At 39.8% G+C, this 14,503-nt stretch overlaps 1 protein-coding gene across 6 annotated transcripts in view; it reads right to left on the reverse strand.

The window, feature by feature from the left end:
• The window catches only part of FAM110B (family with sequence similarity 110 member B), a 112,274-nt gene that overhangs the window by 10,902 nt on the left and 86,869 nt on the right, over positions 1–14,503 (reverse strand). For 4 of the 6 annotated variants that reach the window (XM_065831835.2, XM_065831837.2, XM_071804089.1 and 1 more), the window contains one exon: positions 6,269–6,336. The exons of the other annotated variants lie outside the window; for them this stretch is intronic. The gene's annotated coding sequence lies outside the window, so the exon portion shown is untranslated. The remainder of the gene's footprint in view (positions 1–6,268; positions 6,337–14,503) is intronic. 6 annotated transcript variants of the gene reach the window in all.

Genomic DNA, 14,503 nt, shown 5'->3' on the forward strand with positions numbered 1-14,503 from the left:
GTTCTGAACACCAAACCAGATCAAAACCTGGACGCTTTACCCATCTCCCATATTTGATTTCCATGGTTCCCCATCTCCCACATTAAACCTCCATGGAGAGGAACTGTTAGAAATCTAGAAGAAACATGAGAACATAAGACAGGCGGGATGTTCAGGGGAAGAGGCCCATAGGCATAGGTGCAGCTCTGATGTTTCTACCAACAGGCATGCACACAGCTAAGCCTGATGGCTAATTCCCAGGCTGTACAGGAACCAGAGATTTCCGTATCCATCTTGCTCATTCACAACATCTCATCAACAAGAGGGCCAACCATGTCCTGGGGTGCATCAAGCACAGCATTGCCAGTCGGGTGAGGGAGGTGATTGTCCCACTCTGCTCTGCACTGGTGCGGCCTCACCTTTAGTACTGTGTGCAGTTCTGGGCACCACAGGATAAAAGATCTTAAACTGCTAAAGAGTGTCCAGAAGAGGGCTACAAAGTTGGCGAAGGGTTTGGAGAGGAAGCCGTATGAGGAGTGGCTAAAGTCACTTCAGTCTGGAGAAGAGGACATGAAGAGGAAACCTCATCACGGTCTACAGCTTCCTCACAAGGGGAGGAGAAGGGACAGGCGTTGAACTCTTTGGCAACCAATGACAGAACCCAAGGGAATGTCAGGAAGATGTGCCAGGGGACGTTTAGGTTGGACAGTAGGAAAAGGTTCTTCACCCAGAGGGTGATGGAGCACTGGAACAGGCTCCCCAGGGATGTGTCACAGCCCCAAGCCTGACAGTGTTCAAGAAGAGACTGGACAATGCCCTTGGACACATGGTGTGAACTGTGGAGTTGTCATATGCAGGGACAGGAGTTGGACTCAATGATCCTTATGCGTCCCTTCTAACGCAGGACCTTCTATGATTCTATGATTATCTGGCAGGTATCTATTGGCCCTAAAAGTGCAGTCAGGGATAATGAAGATGACATCCTCTGCTTGACTTGGAGTGCAGACTGGAAGCAGGCCTTCAGGGTAGACGCTCAAAGTATGAGACTACACCGTATGTAGAGACAGATCCCTAGTCTGCACTTCTTTTCAAAGGTTTCCATTTTTGAAAAATAAATATTTGCAAGCTTTCCTTAAACTAAGGGAGAGTAAAAAAGCTCACATAGGCTACCTGGCAAGGAAAATGCATCACTAACCCTGTTCTATCTAGTACAATTAAGTAATTTCTAGAAAGTAGGACATTTCAGCTGAAATCAGAAGATCCACTCAATATTCTGCCAACTGGGTTCTTCCTCAGGAAACCTGCCCCAGTTTGGGGATTGGGGATTTCATCCATATCCCATTTCTCAGAGTGCAGCACTCTCTGATCTCATGGACATAAATGGATACCTGCTGCTGCTGCCAGCTTGTTTTTGTGGGGAAGGAAAAAAATTACCAGACTCTATCATAAGAGGCCAAAAGCCCTGAAATCTCAAGTTGCCATGTTTAGACGCTTAATTATTGAGAAAAGTTTTCTAAAACTGTTTACAATGAGAAATAGGCTAAAGGAACATAGTATCATGGCTATAAACAGATTTTTTTTTTGAGAAATAACAACAAACCCACAAGGAAAATAGCTGCAGTTAGACATTCCCTTGCAATTACTGCAGAACTCCAGAAACTCCAGACTGAAAGTAAACAAATATAGCATAGAAAAGAGAAATAATCCCAATAGTTTATGCTATGAAAAAACCAAAAACCATAAAGAGCTGTTATAAGTGGAAAAAAAACCCATAGTTAAAATTTCCTTTGCTTTAGTCAGAGATTTAATTACTAAGAGAGACTTTTTAAAAAATGTATCTTCAAAGTTTCAAAACAAAGCTTAATAGCATATTTCTCAAGTTTCTTACCCTTCATGAAAATATATTTGAAAGAAATAGTGCACAAGTATATGGAATATTACTTATAATGCTTAGCAATTTTTACAAGCAAGAAAACAGAAAGTCATATAAATGATGCATATTTAACTGCTTTTTCTGTCAGGTTAACAGCTTACTCTTGTTATATGGAAAATTATTTTTAATAAACTCTATACACAAACACAACCCTTTCATTTCTAGAAATAAATATTAAAATACAGTCAATGAATGCCTTTTACTGATATTAAGAGCCTACACCACGACCTTTAATAGCCAGTACAGAAGACACAATTAAAAACCGAGTATGCTAAAACCAATACCATTAGAAAAACAGTACAATAGAGTGGCCTAATTCTGACAACTGAGGACTTTGAGCCACTCCTTTGATTATCTGTGGTGCCTTGTTTGTCAGAACTCTTTGAATTAAACATCCTTTTCTGTAACATGAGATATTACTGCAGTAAGGTCAGCATGGCTACTTAAAAGTAATTTCTATACCATCACTGTTCTGAGTTAACCATTTCTAACCATTGAAACTTTACATATATAAAATATTGGCCAGTTATTTTTTCTTAATTAAACACACCATAAAGGTTTGGACTATGTAAAAACAAATCTGTTCTTTTTAAAATAATAACATCAACAAAAACAATCCACATGTGATTTACAGCAATGTTCCAGGGCACTGCAGCCTTCAGAGCAACTCCATGAATGCTATCTTTTATTTTTGACTGGTACAGCTGTGTTTTTCTCTAGATAAGAAGACATTTTCCCATACCACAGGATAGTTCATTCCCCTTTTCTCTGACCTCAAGTCTAAATATAAGTGGTGTTAGAAGTCAAGAAAGAAAATGAAAGGAGTGCTTTAGGTGTTAGCTGTTAGAATACACTGAGTATATTTTCCTCTTAATTGCTGTATTGGAAATACATGCACACATAATCCATGTGCTAGAACTACAGATCTTCACAAACTGTCCACAACCTGTTTGGCTGAAGATGAATATCCAGTTAGCTACCTATTAATCAGGATCCAAACTTTTATTTAATGTCCAACTTTGATGCTCAAAGTGTGCTTTCATATTACTGACATTTAATTTAATGGTTCTTCACTAAACAATGTTCTTAGGAACACAATTTTAAGAAGTCAGACTGTCCAGACTCAGCACACTGAATGGTTTTCACACACCTGAGGGCCCTGATGAAGGTATGATGATGGTGAAAATTCTTCCTGGACTCAACTTTTAAGAAACTGTAAAAACCTCACTGTCTTAAAGAAAAAAAAAGCTGTATCGAGTCACAACCAATGCATTCAATCAAGTGGAGATGGCTGCAGTGCAGAGAGGGTTGAGGCATCCCAGCTCCAGGAAAAACAAAACAAAACAATGCAAATCAAATCCAAATAAACACAAAACCAAACCAAACCAACCAAACAAAAAACCACACCAAATAACCAACAAAAACCTGGAATTTGGATTCTGGGGACAGAGACGAGTGAGAAATGGCAAGACACAGGGAGATAGAGGAGAAATGAAATTACTAGGAAAAGAGCAGAGAGGAAAAGGTGTTCGGAACAGGGAAGGGGCACCGAACAGTGGGTTGTGAAGCTGAAATAGATGACAAGGGCAGAGAAGGGTTAGAGGTAAAAGGAGAGACACATCAAGTGCTCACTACCTCCCTCGCAGCTCCTACATCCTGCAGAAGAAACAGAGCCAGCGTAAGGGTGCAGTGGAGAAGGGTATCACCCAGCGAAACTTCTCGTGAAACAAAGCTCCCCCCAACCCAGGCCACTTTTGGGTTGCAGTCGAGAGATATGTTCTCTCCTCTCTCCTGCAGCCTCCCTGTCTGAGGTAGACTGTCCATTGAGCCCCTAGCAGGTCAGCAGTGGAGGAGCTGGCACTGGGATGGTTGGCAGGAGGACATCGCAGAGAGATAACACCCTTTGAAACCCACACATTTTCAAGAGGAAAACAGTGGAGGAAATCCAGTCAAGCAGAAACACCAGCCAGTCAGTTGAACAAGCGCTGAGGTTTGCTGTAGCCTCCTCAGTAGATCCAGTCCTTTTGGCATCGCTTCAGCGTGCTTTCATGTGCTGTTTGTGTGTCAAGATATGCAATAGGTTTGACCCTGGGGATTCCTGAACTAGGGATGCTCTCAACCCTGTGTCCTGGCTTTGCTCCCTCCTGGCTTCTTGTGCACCTGGCGAAGCTGGAAAAGTCCTTGACTAACCAGCAACAACGAAAATATCAGTGTACTATTAACATTCTTCCAATACTAAATCCAAACCATAGCACTATGCCAGCTACTAGAAAGAAAATTAACTCTATCCCAGCTGAAACCAGGGCACTGTGTTCTCAAAAGTACCTTATACCATTGCCTAGAAAGTTTGCTAAAATAATTTCTCTATTCGCCCTTATAGTATCAGACTACCTCACCACTGCCATGTATCTGCTCTCCTCTTAGACCTGTGAGACGCAGCCACATCAGTAGGTCCTCCATCTCCTGTAAACAAAGCAATTTCTCCAAAGAGGGCATTAAATAAAGGATTGAGTATGATTGATCAAAGTAACAAGGGAAATTTCTTCCAAATTCAGAACTTGGATACAAGTATCCCAGGCTTGTAGCTACTGCTTTGCCTCAATAAATTGTTACTTTAGAGATTAGTATCAGCAAACTTTTAAAGTAGGTGTATCTAGAGAAACTGAACTTGAATGTCACAGCGCCAAGCTGCCTAAATCAGATAAAAAAAAGAGATATAGCAAACAAGGTGCCAAACCTCGAGTGAGGACACATGATGCCCGTTTTTCATCTGCCCGCATCTGCTGTGTTCAGGTAACCTCTCCTCAGGGTCAGCTGCCTTGCCAGCCCTCTGTCCCCATCACTGCTGGGGAATCAAGTCCCTCCAGTGAAGATGTCCCTCACTCATCAGCACCAGCTCATCACTGATCTGGAGTGGTTTCAGGATATCCTCAAAGCTAATAAGAAGGGAGGGCTGCAGCCAGGACCAAATGCTGCTTTCATCATAAATCAAGGATCCAGTCTTTGTGGTTTGTGAAATGAGCAATATATTTCCCACAAAACTACAGACCTCCTGGAGCATCTGTACAAACACCAAACATTGAATTCCCTTTTTAAGAAAGCAGAAATGAATCCCATATGGTGTGACATCAGGAAGGTAAAAATATGAAACATGAGGGTGAAATCAGTGTCAGTTAACTTGTGACCACAAAAACTAACACAGATCACTTGCACGGCTTTCAATGCTCCTGGTGTTAGTCCTTGGCATGGCAAACACAGTTTTGCTGCCTTTAATTTCATACTACAGCATATCTAGAATTTCAAGTTCCCAGTTTCCTCAGCTGACAGAAATGGCTTCTGAAACAATTCCTACATTCTGGGAATGGATTTTTACCATTAAAGTAGCCATGCATAGTCTCAGACTTACTATTTTTGTCCTGAAACAAAACAGCAGCAGTAATTGTTAATTTAAGACCCCACACGATGCAAATTTACATTCTGGAGCCAAATACCGTGATTGGAAACAGAGGAACATTAAACACCTTCTGCTGAGCAGAATTAAAACCAAATATTAGTAAAGCATGTTGCTGATTTGATACATGACACATCAGACATTGATTACTGTGTTTTTTCTTTGCTACCCTACTAGTCTTTCATGATTTGCACAACCATTGGTACACACGTACAACTCCTGTCCCCTCCTGCCCTCTTGGGTTTTAGCTGTTTGCCTCATACTCATCAAGGATGAGACTACTTGATAGATGACATTCTTTCTATTATTCCTGATACTAGATTTCCCTGTTTTGTTTAGAAATTTTAACAATTAATAAAATACACTTAACTTTAATGCTCATTTCCTGCTCAGACCTTGAAATCGGGCTCAGAGCATTGTCAGTGGACTCAGAGATGTTTTTTCTTCTATTGTTGAGTGCATTAGTAATAACCAGATAAATAACAGAAAGCACTGGAGGACTAAGGCTAGAAGCGCTTGCTTGCACTGAAAATCTCCGTTATAAAAAGTTAAATCAATCTACTGAATGAGAAGACTGTAACCGAAGAACAGGTTAGGAATAATGGATGGGAAAAATCCTGGAACTACTGGGCTGTTTGCAAACAGGACTCTACCGTGTTGACACATACATCGTTGCATGACTGAGGCCAGCAGAAGCAAGCCTCAATCTTTCTTAAACAGTACTGAAGTATATATCTGCAATTAATGAAGCTACCAACCCAACTGATTAGTCAAGGAAGAGAAATTTCTCACCAGAATATACATCCCAGGACAGCAGAAAAGGACATGTTAAAGTCCTTCTAAGATTGCTCTGCTTTTATCAAACCCAGGAAAAAAAAAAAGGGTATTTTAATTCAAAAAGCTACCTGTAAAAAGTGCAATGCCAAACTGTTGTCCACACTCTGAACAGAGGAATGTAATGCTCCAGGGGATTCTGGAAAAAAAAAAAGAAGAAAACAAAATATGCATTAAAATTCCCAACAGAACAGTTGCAAGGGAGGTGCACACACATCAGTGCTGCTGTGGTGCTGGAGGTCGTGGAAACTGGACGTCCAAGGCTGGTCCACACCATGAGAAGGGAGGGAAAGAGGCACACAGCAGCCACAAGAGCAACCAGGGCTATTTCAACAAAAGAGGAGATAAGTCAGGAAATCAGTGTGGCTGAGCACTAGAAAGGTACGGGCTGTGTAATAATAACAACTAATTAAAAAGTCATTTGGGAAGCCTCAGAACACAAGCTCACATATGGTGTAGTATCCAAGGTGCGAGACGAGACGCAGCCATGCTGTGGTGATCAACATATAAATGCAAACAGGGCCAAATTTCAAAATGACGTTTTTAATTCACTGAGGAAGGATAACATAAAATTGTGCATTTTAACTTCTTGCTACAGATAAACAATCCTTTTTGTTCTGGTTTTGGATATTTCCAGAAGAAGAAGAGAGAAAATACTGTAAAAACAAACAGACAAAATCCACCCCAACACCCTATTTCCATGATACAGCTTTAGCGGGGTGTGGAATCAGTGTCAGTTACTTTGCAAGTAACTCAGGAAAAATATCAACATGTAAATGCTAGTGTTACTTCAGAGCAGCTGCTATTAATAGTTGATTTTGACATGAAAACATAGAATTTACAGTGATGATCTTTTTAACTGACCTCCCATACTCAGAGTTAAGGTCAAAGAGCAAAAAGTTCATTCCCTTAAAAACCTCCCACACCTCCCTGCTGGGAACTACAGAGAGTTGACAAGATATTTTCCAAACTTACAACAACTGTGTCAAAAAACTACTAATGAATTTTTATACATCTATCAGGAATTAGCTACTTACTTTTCAAGACCTGTTTGAAGTGATTATTCGTGGAAGAACCATAATGTTTAACTGGTGGCACAAGATCAGTAAAAAAATCTGAATTTTGCTATTTTTTTTTTTATTAGCCTCCTTCTCCCCTTTTCTAAAGGACTCATTTTAAACAACACTTTCTTGAACAATGGCAGTAGTGTATTTACAAAGCACTACTCCTGCCTAGCCAATTGATACATCTTTTGTTTCATATGCATAATATTCTCCTTGTTATTTTCAAAATTATTAGGAACTTTTTTAGAGTTCAAAGTAGTTACTAAAATCCATGCAGAAAAAAAAATTCAATCCTCTGTATTTTATGTCACCTGCTGAAAATATTTGTATATATCTTCACAACACAATAGGCAGACAGAAAACACGTAATTTTAAAATTTTGAGATTATACTCCTGTTATTAAGGACTTGTAAACACAATAGTTAAGTGAAAAATAAATCATTGTATTCATCTGGGAGGAAAATGGCTCTGCTGCAGGATGCAGCCTTCCTCAGCACATTTTTATGTGCAGGGGGGCACTGACGCAGTGGGAGAAGCGGTTTTCCTAACCCTGCAATAAGGCTGGTGACACTCAGCTGAACAGTAGAAACACCAGGGTGAGGAAGACTCTCCAGCATAATGTTTTTTTAGGAGAGCTCCAAAATACAAACAGAATGTAAAGGCACACACCAAAAAGTTTCCTTCTTCCTGTAACAACATGCATAAACTTCTTTTTTTTAATTGATACAAGTCTCACATATATATGGTTAACTCCAATACTATGAACTCAAATGGACATGAAAACTACTCATGAGGTACACAAAAATAAATACCTTCAAAATTTTAGCATGACTAGAAAAGATTCTATCATATCCTCAAAATACGTAACACTTACTTTAGATCATCATTCAACAGCAATAGGGATCAACACATTTATGATGTGCCTGTGAGTGTGAACTATATAGTTGAATATGTTCTTGTTTAGTGAACAGCAGCATATATATTTAAAAAATGTGTAGTCTATTAGTTTAAGTGCTAGAAAGAGGTCATGGTAATAGAGAGTGCAAGTATTATTCCTGGAGTAGCGCTCACACTGTGGGTTGCCGTAATCTTCTGGCTCCACAATAAACAGTGCTCCAGTCCCAAGGGTTTCTTGAGAAGGTTTACATTGAACTGTGAAATCACCAGGAAGGGACATGCCACATGGGCTTCACTGAGCTTGGACCTGGACCCATGACAGCAACGTCTGAGGAAGATACACAAACAATGCTCAAGCAGATTAATGTTCTGCAGAGTTTTTAAGCACATGACTGGTTTCAGCATTCATGCTACAAAACAAAATACCAACAACTCAATTTAGCATCCACAAAACGAGCACACAGTGACAAAACTGTTAATGGAGGAGTTTGATAGTCAGACCAAGTGCTATGTCAGGTCTTCAACATGATAGCACAATATTCCCCAGTCTACACATCTCATCCATAGGTGGGACCAACCAGGAAGCATTACTGCAGACAACTATCTGTGAGGGCTTGGGTGCCTCCACTAGAAAGAGAGCAAATTTTCAGTCAGGCAGCACTAGATTTTGTAGGTGCAGGAAGAAGAGCCCAAGGCAGAGCCATGCATTAATTGTACTGTTTTAAATGGGTGAACTGTTCTGGTAACAGATCTACACCAGCACTTTATCAGTCTAACACAGTGCCCTTCAGTGACACATTTCAAACTTCTTCATCAGCACAACACCCTTAACACAGCTGAGAGGGACCAGGTACGCTACATTGAATATTTTTAAACATAAACACGCAACTGCAAGAAAAGGTGGAGAAAACATAGAATACAGCACAAATCTCAGAAAAAACATGAGTGAGGGCTTGTTGGGATAGCTAAAGGCATCAAATCCTCTTTTCCCGATTCACTACACTGTTTTAGTATAAGAGGTGTCATAGGAATATTTCTCAAGTTCTAATTGCCCATTCCTCCTGCATCCACTATGCCAGATCTCTGTCACAAACTTTTGGTTCCCCCATCTATTATATCTACTTGTATGGCCCAGCCCCAACGCAGAGCAACCCAGAAAGGTCACCACCAAATAACATGTGCTTGTCTTCTCCATGAGGCAGAAGGAAGGTGATAAGGAAACAGCTGCACTTGTCTCTCTGGAGAATTTGTAGTACAAGACGCCACCAGCCTTGGCTTGAAAGAGCCCACGTACTTGCGCCTAAACCACTACCAAATGCCTGGCTTCCAAGGAGGCAACATAACTTATGGTTGGCAATGAATATAGTTGATTCGCTGGTAATTTTAAAATATTTCTTGGATTTCTTCCTGGACCTGGAGGCTGAGGATTTGATTTCTCTTGCAGATGCATGGTTCAGATGAAAATACAGCTAGGCATGTTGCCATGCAATGGTACACTGGACACTAGTAGAGTCTGAAAATGTTTGCTGGCATGTGCGGCTATCAAGAGCTCAGTGCTTGTTTCTGGTGATGCGCAGACCTGCTCCCTGCAGACAGGGTACAGCAGGGGATCCCCATTGGCAGGGCTGCCCCAGCCTGCACCATCAGCTGTGCAGTTACCACTCCTTTTATTTCCCACTGCCACTCTTTCTGACATTATTTTTTCCCCAGTAAGGAACTTAACAAGGCAAGTGCTAACAGATTCCTATTACCTCAACAGGAAAGACTGGTCTCCACAATCCTTTGATTCAGGAACAATAAGTGGTCCCACAGAACTCCTCCTAAAAAACAATAATAGATGTGTTGATGCAGTGTCAAAGACATGGCAGCTGAGATCTGTGCACAGAACTGATCAGTCACTGGCTCTTTAACTAGAAGGGTACATGGGATGTAGTTGAACTCTGGCCTCAATGTGAATCCTTAAAGCGACTGTCCTTATTTTTCCAAAGATCTTGAAAAAAAACCCCCAAATTAAAATAATAATTAAAAAAAAGAGAGAGCAAAGAAAGAGATACAAATAAGAAAAAAGACTTTAAAACATCTCAGATCTTCAACAGCACAAGGAAAGCTTCTGTCAGACTTCTCAAAAATCACAAAAAACCACGAAAGAGAGCCATGTATACAGGGCAGTTTACGTCCTGAGCTTCAGCTGAAAGATTTAACCTACTCTGTAAGGGCAGAAGATGCCTAACATGTAGACAGGAAGCACCCAAACCAAGATAAGAAAATATGGACTAGAGTCCGACTGTAAAAAATACTTATTACTTAAATGTTTTTCAAATGAACCGATTATATGGGTGTGAACTATCACATTCTTCTCTGAACTGAGGTTTCTCTATAGCTTTTTTCCCTCTATAAAATCCCACAGCCTAATTCAAATTTCTCTCAAAAAAATCGTTCTGAAATGCCTTGGATAAAAACCACTCCACAATGGCCAGGCAGCTGGCATGCTGCAATTGCTCATTATCCTAACTCCAACAGTCTCTCTCATCTGCTGGTGAAATCAAGGTCAAGTGAAAAACATTAACAACCACTATAAGGAGATCTGGGGATCTCAGTTTTGTAGGTAAATAAATTCTAAACATTTCTACCATTTTTCAGATTTTTTTTTTTTTTTAAATTATTATTTGGCAAGCAAAAGGATATGCAAACTGTTCAGGAGGAGTGATGTTCCTTTTCAAGGATGACTGACTTGAGGAAATCCAAACCCAGGCTGGGCGCTGGCAGGACTGAAGTTCTCCTTCTATCTTTACCAGGATATTCTAGTAACGAGCCATGCTTAGAAGACATTAAATAATATTTATCTCCATAACAGGCTTGAGACCATTAGGACTAAGACTTACTGAAATGCAAAAGTAACTTACGAAAATAAAGATTTCCTTTTCTTTCTGCCTAGTATCCTTCCTTCTGTGGGTCAGCCTTATCTCTAAAGGTACCTGATCCTTCTGAGGTTGCATACACTTCCAGTAAGCGGGGCCATAAAACTCCAGTTTGTCCCACCAGTGGTCCCTTTAGTTGGCTGCTTGTCAGTTCAGGATCCTTAAAATAGAAAGCACTATGCTACAAGCAAAAACACTGTGGGTCTCAGATCACCAAGTATGGTGATCAATATTGCATATTCAGAATTTCAAAATCTCCAAGGAAGGAATGATCAACATGTCTGCCATGCAAGGAAGATACTGCTGAGGATTTTAAAAGGGAGAAAGTGGCCAGCCCAACATCCACATTTCTTATTTGAGATACATCTGAAGAATGAAAGACACCTAGCCCTGGATACTATCAGCAGACGGACATAACTTGTAATGAATTCTCAAAGGCATTGCCAAGGACACATCTTCAGCATCTCTAAACTGAAAAGCATGGTGAGCCTTGCTCCTGGGCTGAGCATACTGGCACCATGGGGAGGATTCAGGGAGCGTATCCAATGCTTCACATTTTTACTTGCTGGAAACTGGGGAGTTTGCTTCTTGAGCCAGAACCTGGCTTTTCCTTAGATATCCACAACCTGAGAACTGCCAAAGCTTATCTCCGTTTAGACTCAGATATATAAATCTGAATGAACAACAATTAAAACAAAGACCATTTCCCTTGCCTGATGGAAACTGAAATGAAAGAAAAATGGAACTAAATTATTATAAAACAAGTTTCAAGTACACAACATCATGCCAACTGAAAGCATCTTGCCTCTGCCCTCCTTACAAAAAGCTAAAATATTTATACCTAAATATACTTTCCATAGCTGTTCTGCTTTTTGCTTTCATCCAGGTTCATTGAAGTCTTGACCCTGAACATTAAACCCATAGAAATACCACAATAAGAAAAGTGAAAACCACACACTCAACTTTATTTGAACTATCCAGATGACAAGAAATCTTAATCAGGATATCACACACTAACAGGTGCAGACACATGGAGAGGAGAGGACCACATCCCCTGCTCCACTGAGGAGCACACAGTGCATGTAATACAGCCCATGCCTGGAATGCACTTGCCTTTTCAAAAAAAAAAAAAAAAAACACCAAACCAAAAAAACCCCAAACGTAATAGGGAGAAGCAAAACACATACACACAAAACCCCCCCAAAACAAACCCCAAACAAATAAACAAAAAACCCAACCCAAACCAAACAAATAAACTATGAGATAGTTCTAGAGCCACAAAGGCTAAACTTTTCAAGAACATAAAATTCAACTTATCACTGACCTTTGCCTGCATGAATCATGGGGAACCTTTGCTGGCTCTGCCAGCAAAAAGTGACTTCAAAGGTTTGATGGTTTATGTGAAAATACATCAGGATGTGCCACATTCTTATCTCACCCAAAAAGCGTACACAGTGTTTTCCACAATGGAATTCTCCATTTCCCTACTTCCATAGCTGTGTTGGTTTTGTTTCTGTGTATTTGTGTGTGTGTGTGTGGTTTTTTTTTCTTTTAAAGCCTCACAATATTTATGATTGACAAAAGACTGCAGGCAGCCTCTCACTCTGAGAGTTAATCTTGAATAGATGTTTCTGCACATCTAATTGTACTCAGTTTTGCCCAATCTACCACAAAAGAAAACCAATTTTTGAAATGAATAACTGTAGTTGGTGCACTGTAACTGGAGCATGTCTGAAGTATATTATCTTTCCCAACTGTTACTGTATATAATATAGATATAAACCTATTTTTATAAACAGACACATTTTTGCATAATTTTTACAAAAATGCAAATTCAGGTACTGAAGAGGTTAGGCCCAGATTTTAATGGAAATGGTTAATTAAGTCTAAATTCAGAGATGTTGTTCATCCTTTCAAGAGGTACTCAGCATCCTAAAGTCAAACTGTGATAATGAAGAAGTAGGGGCTTGGAATCTCTGAAAACCAAACGTAGCAATTCAAACGAGAACCTTTTGAAAAACTGGACCTCGCAGTCCTTTGCTGCATCAAGAAGACACCATGGAAGATGTAAGGAATATAGCCCATTCCTTCTAGTATCCGTGGTCCATCACCCTTGGCAGCAGACCATACATATCTGTTACTAACACCTCTTGGTGAAGAGGTGGAGATGAAAATAGGACTCAGATACATATGTGCTTTAGTACCAAAAGGGGATTCTTGCTTCCTCTCTCAAAAAAAACCCCCACCTTTGATTTTTATGCAGTTACCTAATTAAATTTCACTGTGCATATTAAGTTTTCTGATGTCTAGCTGTTTTATGTTCAGTCCAAAAATCAAAAGAACACATACACTAATAAATGCCCCTTTCATTAAAAGAAATCAAACCGAAAAATAAGACAAGGTTTGTCATATGTAAAGATATCCCCTGCTCTACTTTGGTTGTTTCCTCAGTTCAACCAAGGAAAAGAGATCATGCACATAACTCCTAACTAGGTCACAAACTCTACTTTCTTAATGTTTTATTCATGCACCTTGTAAATGAATGTACATTATGTCAAGTTCCAAAACGACAATCATGCTATGAGCACCAGCTCTTCAAGAATAGGTCAATATTGTGTTGGTTTTACTCTATTTCAGGGAGGGAGAGATAGACCTAATTTTTGCAGTCAGTGAGAAATAACTACAAAAAATAAAGTTGTCAATCTCTCGATATACTATTAGTTTTAACCTATAGTCAATAAGTAGTCCCTCGATGAGTATGTGGATTATTCCAGAGTAACTGTCAAAAATATTTACAAGATGAAAATGTTTTGTCCAAAGTCTAAATTCGCCATATAGAATTTACACATATATTACGTGACATTTAAAAGCCTGCACATCAAAAAAAAGTTGAAATCTACTGCTTCATATTACGTATTCTGAAAACCATAATGCTTTTACAATATACATAAAAAAGAACTACGTGCGAATTTTCAGCTGGAAGAGAATGGATATCTCAAAAAATCCCACTAGAATTCATAAGGTGCCTTAGCTCACAGGTCATTAACCTGGATGTTTACAATAAGCTTGATCCAACTTCTTAGGATCTTTCCAAGCTGATACCTTCTTTCAGACCGGTACTCATAATATGTGATTCACTAAGATTCTGAAATTCTATCTTGAATTTTATTTTTTCCCCCTCTCCTGGCTAGAAAATGTTGGATATCGACACCACACTCAGCACTGCTGAGAAAGAGCCTTTAGAGAGGTTAAAAGCAGACTCCGGGCACTGAGCCAGGCTCCAACTGTGCTTTGCCCTGCTAAACCATGTTTGGATTTGCTGTGAGAGTATACAGTATCTGTATAAAGGCTCTTGAAATGCCAGCAGCAACCTAATCTAGGGGAAAAAAAAAAAAAAAAAAGAAGCAGCAAAAGACACTGTTTAAGA

This window comes from Patagioenas fasciata, chromosome 2 (genome assembly GCF_037038585.1).
Source record: "Patagioenas fasciata isolate bPatFas1 chromosome 2, bPatFas1.hap1, whole genome shotgun sequence".
In the NCBI taxonomy this organism is placed as follows: Eukaryota; Metazoa; Chordata; class Aves; order Columbiformes; family Columbidae; genus Patagioenas; species Patagioenas fasciata.